This window comes from Lissotriton vulgaris, chromosome 1_1 (assembly GCF_964263255.1).
Source record: "Lissotriton vulgaris chromosome 1_1, aLisVul1.2, whole genome shotgun sequence".
NCBI classification, from domain to species: domain Eukaryota; kingdom Metazoa; phylum Chordata; class Amphibia; order Caudata; family Salamandridae; genus Lissotriton; species Lissotriton vulgaris.
The window spans coordinates 593,222,467-593,237,524 of record NC_141685.1 but is presented as its reverse complement, the minus strand read 5'-3'; positions in this window follow the sequence as shown (position 1 = coordinate 593,237,524).

Here is a 15,058-nt window from a genome sequence, read left to right as displayed (position 1 = left end):
AATGGTTTGATTCATCAACCCTTTCTTCCCACAATTAATCTGCCACATCAGGCTGTCCCCTATGTGATAGTTTTAGCGGGAATTCCGGAACTTAAGGAAGCTCACAAAGAATCCCAATTAGAACTACGTAATAATTCTGTTCTGGCTAGCCGTTCCCGTATGACAATGCAGGAGAGATTCTGATGGTGAGGAGGGTCACATGGGTGGGTTCTACTCAGAAGTCCATAGATGGAGACTGTAATCATTAACTTCAGGCACCCAGAAACCACCCAGAGAATAATGTTGCACGCCTCACCCCCACCAATCAATCTCTGTCTATCAGAGCCCTTACCCTTGATTTTTTCTATCCTGGCCCAGGGAGGGTTGGCTTTTTCCAGCCCACTAATTATTTTAATCAACGGGCCCAGTACTCCCTTAACACACCTACTTCCTGGCATCTAAAATCGCCTCTTTTTTTTTGGTTTTCCTGTTTCAAATTCTTTTGCTCCCCTGGAGGACGTTGACTAACTGAGAGGGCAGGTTAGTTCTGCTATTCCTGCCTTTCAACCCAGGTCATGTCCAGCAACGTTTAGCCAAGATTCGCTCCATGGAAAGCTAGGTCTAGATGCCAATATTATAGGTGGGGATCCCTTAGCTAGCCTTGACCATCTAGAGTCAGGTTCATCTGATGGTCACCTACAACCAGTTTCTCAACCAAGGGGCTGCCTGGAGGTGGTAGTCAGTAATGTTGAAATTGATACTAATGATAGTATTTTGCTTGAGCAACCTTTAGCAACTAGGATAGAACCTGGTAGCAATGGTGGGGTGAAATGTTCTGCCAATAACATTTCTATTTTGTCCTGGAACGTTGCGGGGCTCTCTAATAAAATGCACAGCCCTGATTGGGGAGGTTTTATAGACAAATTTGACATCTGCCTCCTGCAAGAGACATGGGCCAGGGAAAATGCCCATAGGGTAGTTTTTTTTGTCTGTAAACACTTTGGCCTCGCCGGGTGAGAGGGGAAGACCTTTTGGGCGCATGACTATCCTTGTAGGCTCACATTTGGGTTGTATGGTCACACATTTAAACCCTCCTTCCCCAGATCTCCAATGCATTAGACTCTCCTTTACACCCACGTTTACACTGACCCTTATTAACGTCTATTCTCGCCCTACGAGGGCAGCTAAAGAATCCCCTACCTTGGACATATTAGATAATTTCATTTCAAAGGTCATGGGTGAGAGCACTATGATAGTGGCGGGTGATTTCAACTGTCAATTTGAGACACTCCCGGGCATGCTTGAATCAATCTCTAGTACTGAGGACTCTCTATGGTCCATTCCTGAGTTGCAAATTTCCCCGATCAGAGCTTGGACCCCAATAGCTCTCCAAAAGAATTCCATTACTTTGGCTCACTCCTTGAGAGATTGTAACGGACGTACTAAATCTGACCTAGAGGGTAACTATACTTTTAATCGGCCAACCCAATCCTCTCGTATTGATTATATTCTGGTTGAGACTTGTGCTTGGCCAAAGATCATTGATTTTATGGTTCTTCCCCGTCACAACAGCGACCAAAATGCCCTGGTACTTGACTTAAATCTACCTGAACTGGGTACATACTTGGGTGAAGGAGAAACTAACTGGGAGTCTCCATTAATTTCCAATAACAGGAGAAGGCTAAAATGGCCTTCTGTTAAAAATTCTCCAGACCTAATTAATTTATTGTACCAAAAAGTTCTTCGGGCACTTGATGATCTTAGCAGCCTGCTTGAACAGGGGCAGAAAGTATCTACCAATCAAATTCATAACATTCATTCAGATCTAATAAAGAGCCTTATGCAACTGCTCAACACACCTATGCGTAAACCAAGGGAAAATAGGAAGGGCAGCTCATGGTTTGATGCCAATTGTGAGGAAACCAAGGTGGCGCTTTTGGATGCCATTAGAATGAAGAACAGATTTTTAATTCAAGCCAGGAGGCTCAAGTACAATAAAGCACAGTCCGATGCCAAACAGACCTGGGAGAACTCCAAATTGTCTGACATTAAAAATGCCCTTGGGCGTAGGGACATGAGGGAATTCTGGGCTATTGTCCGCTCTGGTAGCAAGGAAGGTAGTAAGGTGGGTGTTTGCAACATTGCATCAGGGAAATGGGTTGAACATTATTAGAAGCTATACACCTCTCCTATTGATGATGGCCCTACAGTGGATCTTCCTGCTCAAATACCCATTTTTGACCCAGTGCCAAACAGTAATCAGGCCCTTTTCTCAATAGCCTCCTATAATAGTGAATCTGTAGAGAATAAAATCACATTGGAGGACATTGAAACCGCTATAAATAGGCTCCCAACGGGCAAGGTACCTGGTCTTGACAAAATCCCTGGTGATTTATTTAAAGATAAAATAGCAGTATTGGCTCCCTATCTATTTATTCTGTTTAATGCTATAATGCAGGGCCCTACCTTACCTACCACCTGGGTTGGGGCTGAGATAATACCAGTGTTTAAAAAGGTTCTCCACTCCTCCCGGTTAATTATCGTCCGATCAGTTTGATAGACGTAAGTCAAAAAATGTTCTCTCGTATTATTTTGGACCGGCTTCAGATTTGGATGGAGGAACAACAGATTCTCAGTCCCTTTCAGGCTGGTTTTAGGGAAAAGATTTCCACGGTCGACCAGTTATTAAGGCTACAACTTCTTTACTGGAAGACCGTGAGAGTAGAGGGTGGCTGCCTCTACTTAATCTTTGTAGACCTTAAGACGGCCTTTGATCTAGTGCCCTGTAAAATCCTTTGGGCTGTCTTGGAGAACATGGGGGTTCTGGCTTACCTTCCTAATACCATAAAGCGACTCCATTGTAACAACTTTGCCCAAAGTAGGAGTGGTAAATAGGGAAGTCTGACTCCCAAAATTCTTGTCAATAGAGGAGTCAGACAGGGGTGTGTGTTGGTGCCCACACTCTTCTGTCTCTTCGTCAATGCCCTGATTTCACACCTTAAGGGGGTTAAAGACATCGATGCCCCCACATTGAACAACGAACAGGTGGTGGCATTGATGTTTACAGATGACACCTCCTATTGTCAAAATCTCCTATGGACATCCAAAGAGCCCTGGATAGCTTTGTCAATTTTTGCCACATAAGGGGACTGAAAATTAATGTCCAAAAAACCAAGTTTTTGGTCTGCAACCCACCAAAAACCAGATGCAGTAATCCCTCCCTAAATGGCATAGCTTTGGACAGGGTAACAGTTTTTGAATATCTTGGTATTACCCTTACAGACAAAATGGACTGGGCACCTCAACTTGCAAAGGCCAAACTCAAACTTGTTCAGACCACGGGCGGTATTCTCAAATTCCATCAAGAATCCACTTTTAAGCCAGTTGCGCCCATTATAGAAATCTATAAAGCTCAAGCCAGGGGGGCAATTTTATACGGGGCTGAACTTTGGAGCCATTGCCTGGTGGACGGCATTACCAAAGCCGAAAACCGATTTTTAAGATCATTGCTGGCACTCCCATCTAGTACCCCCCTGATCCCTATGAGAATGGATCTTGGTATTACACCCATACAAGATGTAGTCGCACTACGCCCTGTCATCTATTGGCGCAGATTATGGGTTACCCCCGAACTATCATGTTTCAGACAAGAATTGGAAGAAGTATTGGGCCTACCTGGGTCTGAGAAACTGCCTTGGTTCGCCTATCTAAAAAGGGAAAGTAAGGGACTGGACATACCCGGTCTGTGGTCTAATCAAGCCATGGTCTGCGCACAGTTGTCGCATAGAGATTTAGTCAACTTAGACCACAGGTCCAGGCTCTCGGCCATCCTTGGTAATTCTTCCTTAGGCCCTCTTACTGTCAAGTTTTTTAATTTAAAAGATGAATACATAATTGAAACCTTTCCTTGATGAGATTTTACCTTCCACAGCAAGGAAACTATATCTACAATTTAGATATAGTACACTTCCTCTCAGGATCTTCTGCCATAAATGGTCCGCTACTAAGCTAACCAGCTGTCTGGCGTGTGGCACCTACGAATAGTCCGAGTCCCACGTTCTTTTTTTCTGCCCCAGTTATAAAAACATTCGCCAACGTTGGCTTATACAACTCTGCAAAAACATGGGGATCAGACTGCACTCAGCGTCTCTGTAAATTCTGAAAAGTAGTACTTTCACCCCGGTTGTATTCTCAGTTTCTCGATATTTGGATGCTATGAGGCGCAGGAGAAGATCTTTTTTGTACTAATTGTTTCTAGTCTGCTGTACATACCCATGAATTTACAAAATATGTAAGCTGTTTTTATATATTTTTATAATTATTGTTACTTGCTCAATTTTTTTTATTATGTCTTGTATGGCTACTATGTATCTTTTATGGTCTTCAACCGAAATAAAGATTACTTGACTGACTGGCCTTTTGTTTGTGTGGGGTTTAAAATGATAAAGATAGGGATTGTATTTCGACACTTGGGTTTTCATCGTATATGTCTTCAAGATTTGAAATTCTATTGGGGGGAGGTCACGGGGTTAGAGCGAAGCTTTGAACAACTAAGACCAATTAGTGAGCACGTCGGGGAGCCTTTCATACTAACGGTTTGAAATGTCTGAGGTAAGACGCGTTTACGCGAACATTGAGAAGTCGTGCATGAGCAGATGAGGTTGCCGGTTGTAGCTCCTAAGGGAACTGCACACGCTTTAGTAATACGACATAATGGAAGAGTTGGCACTAACAGGTAGCAGGGTTTAGACAACAGGGTCTTTGGAGACATTGTCAGCCGCTTTAGGGGATGATATTAGGATAACGTATAATTGCACTTTACTTTCTGCATTTGTTTATTATGATTCTTTTTCAGGTTGAGGATAATGTGGGTTAATCAAGTGGGGGTTGAGTTCACACGTTTGAGGGAGGGGTTTTACATTATGATTTTTTATTTAAATTATGGATGTAATTTAAGCCCAGGTGATGATGAGGGTTTGATTTGGGTAGTTTTAACAGAATTTAAAGAATTCATGTGGAGTTGTTGGTTTAGATATGTTTCTTAATTTTGTTGCAGAGACCCCTGACGAAGGGCCTTTCAGGACGGAAATGCATTGGGTGTAGTGAAATGAGCACACTTCATACAAATGGTTCAGTTGCACATGTCGCTGTTTAAAGCCTGGATGGGCAAGCAAGAGACATTTGAAAATGCTGAAATAAAGAATCATGGTGGAATTACGCTGTCTCCATAGTGAATGACAAAGCATGGATGAATATTGGTATAAGGAACTTCAATTCATTGGTTTACTTTTGGTTTCAAAAAGCTGGATTAGTCAATAAGAATTAGCCTACCATGAGGATAAATATTCCTGCGTTTCACAGTGCGACAGAAGGGCGTGTAGCCCACATGCTTTTTGCGTTTATCATATTATTGAGTTGTGATTTTGGGATGGTTCACAGCTTCTGTTTGTACGCAATAAAATGATAATATGGTTATAATTAAAAACATTTTAAGGGAAGGAGTGCATCTCTTTATATACATTTTTCTTGCATTGCAATGTCACCGTCCCTACATGGGTTTGCAGCCCATAGATTACTTAAAGAAACTTTCACAAAAACGAATACAAAGAAATCGCTACGGAGGCAGTGGGTGAACATGGAAGACCTGGAGTGGATTTCAAGTAGAATACTATCAACTGCAACGGTATTACACGCTTCGTGGGATGTTTAAATTTTGTATGATCTTACGGCTGTTATTATTGAGCACTTTGAGGTGTTATGAATTTCTAGCATGGACTTTGTTTTACATTGTTTCAAGCACTCATTAGGAATTTATTTGGTTTACAATATTTTTTTTTTAACTATACATTTCTGAGACCGGTAAGGGTGAGTTTGGATGTCGACTTCGTATGAGGATATGGGAAGACAGGGGTGTTTTCCTTTTCTTTGTGTGGGGTTTAAAATGATACAGATAGGGATTGTATTTCGACAATTGGGTTTTCATTGTATATTTCTTTAAGATTTTAAATTCTGTTTTGGGTAGGTCAAGGGGTTAGATCCAACCTTTGAACAACTAAGACCAATTAGCGAGCACGTGGGGGAGCCTTTCATATTAACGGTTTGAAAAGTCTGAGGAAAGGAGGGCCCCGGGGGAAGCGAAGACGCAGTCTAGTCTTCCCCGGGGGTCTTTCGCGCAGGGAGGGCCAGGCTGTAGGTTGGGGGCTTGGTTGGCGGTGGGTATAAAGAATGCAGGGAGAGGGAGCACTTCCTCTTCCTGAATTCTGGCATTGCTGGGTGGGGGTAGTTAGTTTTTCTGTGGGAGCTTAGTGGTGTTTTTTAGGCCTGGGCAGAAGCATCAAGGTGTTTCGGACGGTCTGTGGCAGCGATCGGTGGTCAGCTGGTCGGCGACTGGGGGCTCGAGGCGGCATTGCAATTGTCCGGTTGGGAATGGCTGAGGAGGCGGAGGCAGTGCGGGAGGCGCTATGTGTGCTTGGGAGGGCCGGGAGGGCTGACTTGCTTAGGCCGGGCGTCCTGGAGCAGGCGTAGGTAGGCTTGGAGCGTCCCCCGCGGGCGGCTGCTGCGGGGGTGTCGGCCGCGGTCATTGCCTGCCAAGAGGACTCTGCTCCGGCAGGCAAGCTGGTGTTGGCTCGGGGCGGGGCTCGGGGGGACGTGGAGCGTAAGAGCCAACCTCCGCGTCCTAAAGCGGACAGGAACGGGGGCCCGGTGGGGGGGGCCTGGGGGCGTGCAAAGCAGGCAAAGTGTGAAGTGGCATGGCAAGGCCCCCCTGGGGGGGGCGCAAGGTGCCCCCTTGCGGCCCAATATTTTTCCCGGCTTGGGGGAAGGGCTACCGGGTCCCTATGAGACCCTGGTTTTGGAGCTGCCTGGGGTAGGGGACCTGGGTGACCCGGGGCAAGGGGGGCCCGGAGCAGCATATTTTGAGCAAGCAGAGTGCAGTGAGGGGGAGGAGGCGGCCTGTGTGGGGTTGGGTGGGTCGGCAGAGTGTGGGCCCCTGGACTTGTCTGTGGGGCCCAGGGCCAGCACCCCGGTACTGCAGGGAGCTGATGGTGTGCACGTCGGTCAAGTGGCGCGGGGGCCTAGGACTGGGGGGGCCGGGGCTGTCCCTGGAGCAGCATGCAGGGGTTGGGGCCCAGCGGCTACTGCCCTCCATTGTTGGGAGGCCATGGACGTGGAGTCTAAGATTAGGGAACAGAGGTTGTTGGTCCAGGAGGCGGATTCCAGGTTGGGCGAACTGGAGGACATGCGGGCGGGTGCCCCCTGGGGGGGTGGTTTAGAGGGCCCGCCTACCCCTACATCTGAGGAGGAGTTTTGGGTGGAGCAGGAGGAGGCTGAGAAGACAGAGTGGGCCCGGGGGGGCATGCAGGGGGGCACAGGTGATAGGCAGGGACAGTTAGGGACAGCCAAGACGGCGGTGAGGCCCGGCAATGCCAGAGCCCACCCAGGTTGGAGCGGCCCGGGGGATCGGGGGCGATCCCAGCTGGCGGAGGTCAGCATAAGGGTGGGAGGCTCAGCGGAGCGCAAGACGGCTCCGGGACGCTGCCTTGAAGCAGTAGGGGAGTCGGCGGTGGCTCTCCCTCCGGCGCGGAACCGGGCTTCGGCGTCTGGTGTGGATGTGGGGGCAGGGAGTGGTGTGCAAGTACAGAAGGGAGTGAAACGGGCCGTGCGTGAGGTGGAATGGAAGCCTGTGGAGGATGAGTGGGACGTGGCGTTGGACTACGGTGCTGAGAGTGATGAGTTGGAGGAAGGTGAAGTGAGAGATGACGTGGACAGGTTGGCTGATAGACGGCAGGGCAACAGTGGACTTGGTGTCTTACAGGCCCCTAAGAAGAAGACCAGGAAGGTGAGAGGGTCGGTGGTGAAGACCAGCAGCCCGGAGCGTCGACCCGGACCGGTGCCAGCCACATTGACAGGTGAGGGTGCCTGGTGGGCTGCTTGGGAAGGGGGCCAGAACGGTGGAAGGAAGAAGGCGTGCAGGTCAGTGGGAGTCGGTGAGGGGTCTGTGCAGGATGAAGGAACAAATGAGGCTAAGGTGGTGGCGCTTGCGATGCCAGGTAAGCAGGTAGTGACGGCAGGGGTGCAGACGGACAAGCCAGGATCAGAGGACCGGTCGGAGGGTAAAGAGGACAAGGAGGAAAAAGGGGGGACAAACACCAGAAGAAGTTGCCCTATATGGGCTTGGCTATGCCTTTAGGGTCCCATTTGTCCGAGAAGATTAAGAGTAGGATTTGGAAACATGAGTATGTCGATGTTTTCAAGCTGCTACACAGGGAGGTGCAGGCCAAGGAGGGCTCCAAGGAGGAGGAGTGGGAATTGACTAGGAGGCATCGGGTCCCTGTCAATATGGAAAATTGGACGTCGGCGTTTTTGATATACGCCAGCATTTACTGCGAAAAACACCTGGATAGGGCTATTCCTTTGTTCAAGTACATGGACATTATCAGGAAGGCGCAGCTACAGTTTGGAGGTTTCGCATGGCTAAGCTATGACGAAGAGTTTAGGGCACGCGTCAGTGTGAGCCCAGACAAACCATGGGGTGAGATTGATGAAGAACTTTGGATGCAGTGGATGGCGTCGACGCATTCGTCCGCCTCCACGCACACGGCTAGTGGTTTGCCGGTGCCTTATTGGTCCTTTCCAGCGCGGCCCGCCCAATCTGGGGCGGGAGGGGTGGTTACTCCTGCAGGACACACGGCCCCAGGGGCCAAACAGGGAACCAACACGACATGTGCCTGCTGGAGCTAGAACAAGGGATATTGCTCACGATACCCTTGTAAGTTCAAGCATGAGTGCTCCAAGTGCGGTGGGCGTCACACGGTCACTCAATGTCTTACCCTGGCCACGCCTTCGGAGCAGTGGCAAAACTCCAATGCGAAAGGTAGGGGACAGCCAGGCGCTTACTCCGGTTAGGGTGGAAGCGATGGCCCACTGGCTTGCATGTTACCCTGACAGGGAGGCTGCGTTGAAGCTGCAGTGGGGTTCACGGAGGGTTTTAGAGTGGGCTACCAAGGACCGAGAGTGCGTCGGTGGGCAGACAACCTTAAGTCAGCAAAGGAATTGCCGGAGGTAGTGACGGCTAAACTGCAAAAAGAAGTGTTGGAGGGCAGAGCGGCGGGCCCCTTTGTGGACTGGCCCTTGGAGCATCTAATTGTTTCTCCACTGGGTGTGGTGCCTAAGAAAGAGGAAGGGGAGTTTAGGATGATACATCACTTGTCCTGGCCGGAGGGCCAGTCTGTTAATGATTTCATATAGCAGAAGTAGACTCCCGGGTCCTTTATGCATCGGTAGATGATGCTATTCGCTTAGTGCGAAGGAGCGGGCAGGGGACGGAAATGGCTAAATGTGACATCAAGTCAGCCTTCCGCCTGCTGCCGATTCGTACGGCTGATTTTTCTTAAAAAAAAAAATCAAATGAGACTTTATTTCGGTTAATATTTCAAACCATAAAAAGTACATACATTGATTACATTTTCAAATTGCGCATCAATACATTATTGAAAAACATTATACACAAATATCATTAAAAATCATCATGATTGTTAGTTAGCAAAAAGTGTCCTTCTGGTCCTGACATAGTGCAGTATTGCTTAAAAAAAAAGATCATAGGTCTAAGCAAGTTCTTATTCTCAGTGCAAGTTTTAAAAACGACAAAATATGGAGTACACAATCCTGGTGCAGGAGCTGCAAATAAATAAGGGCAGGTCTAATTTGTTTAAAATCCAATGTTCTCAGCAAATCAACAAGAAAGTAGCGTTTAGGATAATCATAAAACCTGCATAAAAATATAAAATGTAGCATGTCCTGAGGAGACCTCCCGTCGCAGCCACAGGGAGCTACATGTTTGCTAAAAATGTCTGATTTGGGTCTTATTAAGAGCTGCTGAAAAGTGTTAAATCTGAACCTAGTCAGCAAGAACTTTTCATGTGAGCTGAAGGCGCAAGCCAGGTAGGGCTCCATTCCACCACACGACTTTAGCATGATAAACTTTCTGACACTTGGTTTCAGCACTTCCACACTTTCTCTGTCCGCCAATTTAAACTTGAGATAGGCTCTTTTAACCGCTGTTATGTCCCCCTTCACAATGCCATTCGGATGGGAGAACAGTTTGGGGCACCCCAGCATTTCAAAGCAAGATTTCAAGTATTTTAGCCAGGGGATGCGCATACAGCTATCCTGAGATGTTACATCCCGTACAATCTGGTGAGTGAGTGGTATCTCCTTGTTAAGCCACAGCGAAACCCAGCAGATCAGTGGCTTCAGTGCTAGGTTATCGCATAAAAACGGTGTCCCTAGCTCCTCATGCACAACAAGGTTCGGGGTACTCGCAGGGACACATAGTAACCGTTTAAAGAAAGTGTTTTCGATAACCTGTAATTGAGTATTGGACACATAGCCCCACAGTTCACTGCCGTATACCGCCGTGGCTACAGACTTGGCATTATATAACTTAATCATTGCAGTTATTGGTTTCTTTCCTATCTTTTTCGCAAGATTAAGGATGGTTCCATTAACCCTCAGCATATCATTCTTCTTCTTCACCAGATGAGGGGCCCAACTTAACTTCGAGTCAAATAGCACACCCAGATAGGAAAAAGTCTCTGTGACCGGAATGGGACTATCATCAAGCTTGAATACAAAGTTCTTTCTTGGGCGTTGGCCAACCTGCATTACATAGGACTTGGAATTATTGACCATTAGGTCCCTATCAGACATGAAAACATTAAAAGCAGTTAAAAGTGCCTGGAGCCCCTTCTCCGTGCGCGAGATTAAAACCGCGTCATCCGCGTATAACAGCACGGGGATGCCCCTTCTGCCTACTCTGGGGCAGTCAGCCTGTATAGATTGTAGTGCTGCATCCAAATCATTAATATAGAAATTAAAAAGAAAAGGGGCAAGAATACATCCCTGACGTACTCCTTTATTTATCATAAACTTATCAGTGGTGTCCCCATTAGATGAATATCTTACATTGGCACTGGTTTGATGGTGCATATCCACCAGGAAGTCGACAATCCCAATGTCGACTCCCCTCGCCCTCATGTGCTGCCACAGCCTCCCCCTGTTGACACAGTCGAAGGCTGACGACAGGTCCATGAAGGCGAGGTGGATCGTACCCTTCTGGGCCACCGTGTATTTGCTGAGTATGAGGAATAAATTAAGACACTGAGTTATCGTGGATCTGCCCTCACAGAATCCATATTGAGATATAGACATGACATTATTTGCGGTTGCCCAACTAGTGATTCTCCTCAACAGAACTCTCCCGATAACTTTAACCTTTGAGTCAATTAGGGAGATTGGACGGTAGCACAGTGGGCTACCCCTATCTCCCTTTTTGAAAACCGGGACAATGGTTGACACCCCCCAGGTCACTGGACATCCTACCACTGTGGCAGCATTGAAAACCGCCAGCAAGATAGGAGCCCAGAAGTGTGGTCTGGACTTAAATAAATCAGGGGGGATGCCATCTGGGCCGGGAGCTTTGTTTGATGTTAAACCTTCTATGGCTTCAAACACTTCGCCACACTCAAACCTGAGTACTCCTTTAGATTCACTAGGATAGCACACACCAATGCCAGGGTCGGCTGAAAAGTACAGTGATTTAAAGTGACGGAACCAATCCTCTTTCATTATACAGCACTCCAGCCCATCCCCCGGTTGTTCTGACAGGAATGGTTTTTTTACTAACTGCCAGAATTTCGTGCTACTATTTAGAGTCTCGGGGTCCAAAAGCTCATTCCAGGCCTCCACACGCAAAGTCTCCTTATGTGTTTTAAGGGAAGACTTATATACTTTGCGGCAGAGTCGGATTTTCTCCTGGTTCCGCAGTACATCTGCCAATGCTGCCTTCAGGTTACGGGCAGCTTTTGAACATTCTTGGTTAAACCACCTTGGCCCGCATTTCTCTAAGTTTCCCTTAGATGGTTTCGTGAGTAACCCTGACACTTTCCCCGCCAAAGCTTGAAAGGCATTAAGCACCCCCACCGGATCTGTCCCTGTACAATTAACAATTTCATCTGCACAGGATTCCTCTATATTTTTATACAGAAGGTCTGGGGTAATAGTTGACCACTTTAAGCGCCGCCTCCCATCAGTCGTTGTCAGATTGCTTGCAAGGCGAGAGGGCATGACATCTGAGAGGCCAAAACCCCTGAGACAAACCACAAGGGGGTTGTGATCACTGAACTCACTTTTGTTAATATCAAAGGATTCTAAGAAAGGCAACAGAGCTTCAGAAAATAGCATGTGGTCAATAAACGTGCCTCTACCATGCCCCTTAAAAGTCGGAGTGTCAAAGCTTTTACCGGGATCTCTAATTTCCATGCCCATTGTTAAAACTAAGTCATTCATCATGGAATTGCAAAATTCACCCTCTGCTGTATGTGCAAAATGTAGCCCATCTGCTCTATCGCAGTTTAAATCCCGTATACACTTCCTAAGGGGATCGCCACAGAGGTGCACATTGAAATCTCCCATGACCATTAGATTAAGGCTGTGTTTCTTCATGGAGACATTAATATATTCGTCTAGTACAATTAGTTCATTAAATGCTAGGGTGGTATTAGTAGCATTATAAAAATTGACCAGCCCAACCCTATTGCTTTTGGCAGACAAAACAATACCCTGGGCACATGAACGTTGTACATTAATGGTGAGGATACTCGAGGTTATCAAAACAGAGACAAAGATCACCAATCCTCCCCTTGGTCTTCCTCTATTAGATGGAGTTGCTGGCACAGAGAACGCTTTATAACCTTCTAAGAACATTTCACACTCCACATCCCAAGTCTCTTGGAGGCAGATAACCTTAAATTGTTTAATAAAAGAAACCCATTTTTCATCTGCCATTTTGGTTGCTAGACCCGCAACGTTCCAGGACACAATATTCACACATTTATTGGGCTCCTGTGGGTTGGTAGAGTCAATATTGCATGTTAGATCAGCTACATTTAATCCATCCTTACCCACAGGTACTTTATGTCATTCACACATATCAAGACCGGACAGAAGTTCGTATCTGTTATGTGTGTTGACATTATAAGCCATCTGGCGTTGCCCACCGAGATCAAGTCTGTTCCCTGGGTTAGTTGGAAAACCTAGCCCGCCAGAATTAACTACATTGTATGTAAATTGCATCCCACTATTCCCAATGTTCGGGGTCTGAGTGTCAAACCGAGGTGTTGGCCTGCTCAGATGTGGGGGTTCCATACAAAGGTGAGCATAAAAGTAGCCTAGTGGACGAACACAGATACTACCCTCGTTGTATACCAGGGATGCAGCTCTCAGGAGTACAGTTGCCACATGTTGGGGGTGTCTAAAATTAGCCACAATGCAATCCCCATTGCCCACTTTGTTAGAAGGCCCTACCCAGTTTACCCTTCTAACTAGCGTTATCTGATCTGAATACCCGACGGGGAAACCGCAGTTCTTGTTTAGCCATGAGACTGTCTTGTTTTTTAGTGAGTCATATGACTCGCCATATGGAGATGCCGGATGGGTGCCAACTGCAGGGACATTTGTTAAGACCACCACAAAAGGCGCACAATCCGGAGGAAGATTTAGATAGCGATTTCTTCTGTCAGGTCTGGGGTCTATCTTGTTACCTGTAGTTGAAAGTGAGCCTACACGTGGCTGCGGGTTTCCTGCTTTAGATTGAGGGAGACTGACAGGTGGTGGCCGCTGGGGTCTATTCCCTAGTGTACTCTGTGCTCCTGCCGGATTGACTGCTGCTGGCACATTTTTCCCCTGTTCAGCTTGGGTGGACCTTATTTCTTTTAGTATAGTGCTAGTATCTCCAGCGGCCTTTTGCTGCGCTGAGACAAGCCCCCCAAGCCTGTCTACTTCTTTTACAAGGGAATCGATTTTTTCCACTAGTGGTTTGAGAGCCTCCTTTATCTTCATCCCCAGGCTGGTCTCCATAATTGAGATTAAGGCAGTAAACTGCTCATTAGTAATGTTAACACTGGCATTCTGCTTGGGGGGGCCTGGGGGGGCCTGAATCAGCTCCCGTGAACACAAAGGGATTGTTAGCTGCTGCCCAGATGTTATCAGTAGTGTGGCTAGGGTTTGCTACCGCTGAATTGCTAGTTGGCTGTCCCCCTTTACGTAATGCCGTCTTTCTACACTGCCTTAATGGCCTCTTCTTGGGGGATACCCCCTCGCTCGCTTCACTATTTATATCGGGTTGCTCCCTCTCTCCTGAATGTACCATTGCCACAACGTTTACAGAGTTGGGTGTTAGTGTCCGCATACATGTTGATGGGCTGGCTGGTAGCGGGTCGGGTGCCCTCAGAGAGGGCATTTCCAAATTGGACAGACTAGCCCTGATAGTAGCCTCTGTGTCTTGTGCAACAATCAGGGGATCATCCTGTATACATACTGTGGTATCTCCTTTCCCTAATGAGGCACGTCGATCGTTATTTATCTGGGCGACCTTTTTTACCATATAGTTATCAATGGCACTCTGTCCCAGTGGCATGTTGCCTACTTTAGCTTTTGACATTGAGTTCGTAAAAAAATAAACACACTATAAAAAGATAAACAGTGCAAATGCAGAACCATACAAATTGTAGGCACAATATTCAAAATGTCTCAGTTGCTACTAGGAATCGTCAAACAGAACATAAGGGGCCTACCCAGTCCGAGCAGCGTTTCTGGCCCAGACCAGACTCCTCAGGCCTCTGAGGGCCACAGAGGGCCCGCACTTGTCCCGGGCTTCTCCCGGCGCTGCCCGCGCGCGTCCCGCGATGCGTGAGGCGTTCCAAGTTCTCAAAGCGCCTCCGGGCGCGTGCAGAGCGTCAGGGTTGGACGCCTCCCCCGGGGCTTCTGGGGAGTGTAGTTCGCCTGGTTGAACTACCTGGCGGCGGGTCCTGCCGTTTCCCTCATGGCGCTGGCGGTAGGGAGCTGGTGCCGTTGCCCTCACGGCGCGGTGATTGCCTGGTGTCTCTGCTTGCCCCCCTGGTATTGTCAGTTTGGAGGAGCCAGAGTTCTACTGGCACGTGAACCGGGCTCCGTCCAGTCTGTCAGAGCATACCGACGTCCGTTGCAACCAATGGGAATGGTCTGGCGAGGGCGTCCCGCAGTC